Here is a 2,414-nt window from a genome sequence, read left to right as displayed (position 1 = left end):
CCAAGCCTAGAATCTAGAAGGATCTTGGATTGCTTAGGGCCTAAGTTATTCAATTAGGGTTAAAGGTGAAACCCTAGTATCTCATAGTATAAATAGATCCCTAGGGTGAGGGAAATCGGCACTCATGCAAGGCAAGGAACCCTAGGGCCGATTTCTTACCCTCTCTCCTCTCTCTCTCTCTCAATATCATCCTCTTGCTAGTTGGTGTTTGTAAGCCATTAGAGGAGTGACAATTGTGACTCTAAGCTCTAAGGAGAAGAAGTATCAAGCAAGTAATCTAAGGTGTTATTCTAGATCCAATTACATATGATTTGATTCAATTGTTTTCATTAGATCTAGTATTGTAAGTCTTGGATTCAATGCATGTTCAATTAGAGAAACCTAGATCCAATCATTAGGGTTTGCATGTGCCCATAGGAAAGTTCTTATGGCTCAAACCCATCAGTGGTATTAGAGCCTTGATTGATTTCTATTGAATTGATGCATTGGTTAATTGCTCGTTGCTTATAAAATTCGAATTTTGGTCTTCTTCCTGATGAACTCAGCAAGTTCCACTGTGGACTCGGCGAGTAGCTCCAACTCGGCGAGTCCATAGTGGGTACCCGACGAGTTTGAGCGTCAGAAAGAGGGCGTTTCGGGATTTCTTGCTGTTTTACTTGGGGAAACTTGCCTTAACTGTTTTGGGTCATTAAAATCCGATTTTAACCATATATATGAGTATATTCTTGACCAAACAAAAGATAATTACCAATTAGTTGAAAAATAATTTCCTTATGTGATAATAATTGATTATTTGAATTGAATTGGTTAATTATTTTGCAAGTAATATTGAATACGATCAAATTGAGATAATTGTTGATTTACATTATTTGCCTTTTGATCCTTATGTTTTGAAAAAGTTTAAAACTTGTCCTCAAGTTTTGAAATTTAAGTTTTGTGATTAAAAGTTTAATTTGAATAATTTAAATTTAAAACCCTAGAATTTTACAAGTTTAAAATTCAACCCAATACTATTATATGATTACAAGCTTAATATATATACGTATGAATAAAACTATGCTAGTCTTACCGTTAGTAGGCCTCATTCACGAAGCCGGTCTATAAGGTGAGTATAAGGTTGTTGCCTATAAAATGGCGCTTAATGGGTGTACACTCACACCCACCGCTTGCTTGACCGGTGGAGGGTCGTTAGCCGAACGGGTAGGATACGGCAACTCTCTCTCCTCATTAATAAGTATAATGAAACTATAAAGTAACTAATCTATTTTATAAAATTCCCAATCTTAGTTACTTTAGGAAAAGTGAATTGATGCAATCCCATGAAATTGCACTTTGCACACTTGTTAAGCAGTTAGTGGAGCGTGTGTGGTTTACCGGCACACTAATTGGTTCTAAGCAAAGGTGGCAAAGGGTGATTCATTGTTTATCATAGTTCGATGGAGCGTGTGTGGTTTACCGGCACATCGAATAGATGATTGTAACAATGAAGACACCATGTAGATTTGCATGGTAATTCACACCCGCTTTGTGATCCTCGGTATCCCAGTCACAAACTAGAGGGGCATATCAAGATTTAAACATGCCATTGAAAAGTTCAATGAATCTCTAAAATCTAGGAATTCTCAATAAAACTTAAGGTTATGTTTTCATGGTGAAGAATTAGTGAATCGTCATTCACTTACCTCCAAATTATTTGCATGATTGGATTACGGCATCCCTTTTCTAATATGTAAATAATGTTTTTGGGTCCTAGCCCTAATTTTTAATTTTGGGTGTTTAATTAGGGATCCAAAATGCTAATCAAACTTTGTCCTTTCTATTTGTAGATGTCGAACGCAAACAACGTTTCTGCCAACTCATTCACCTTAATGAGTCTTTGCCAAAAGGTGACCTTCGATGGTACCAACTTTAGCGAATGGATAAGATACATTCGCACCATTACACGCTACGAGGACAAAGAGTATGTCCTCAATGCAAAGCTCGAGAAGGTCAACCCGAAAATCGCTACTCCCGAAGAGATGGCTGTCTTTGAGACACACGAACGTGATGCAACGAAAGTTCATTGCATCATGATAGCCACTATGAACCAAGAATTCCAAAAGTCCTATGAGGACATGTATCTGTAAGAAATGCATAAAGACTTGATGGAGAGGTACCACCAAAGTGCGAGGCAAGAGCGCTACGAGATCATCACTAACATGATCAATGCTAAGATGGGAAATGGAAAATCATTGACTGTGCACTTGCAAAAGATGCAACGATATGTTGATCGTCTTCGCAAGTTAAATGTTAACTTTGGGGAGGATTTGGCCATCGACATTGTTCTTCATTCCTTGCCTTCATGCTACAACCAATTTAGGATGACCTACCACATGAACAAGGAAGAGGTCACCCTAAGCAAACTCCAAGGACTC

The sequence above is a fragment of the Lactuca sativa genome, chromosome 3, assembly GCF_002870075.4.
Source record: "Lactuca sativa cultivar Salinas chromosome 3, Lsat_Salinas_v11, whole genome shotgun sequence".
Classification (NCBI taxonomy): domain Eukaryota; kingdom Viridiplantae; phylum Streptophyta; class Magnoliopsida; order Asterales; family Asteraceae; genus Lactuca; species Lactuca sativa.
Note: the sequence above shows the minus strand (reverse complement) of the source record.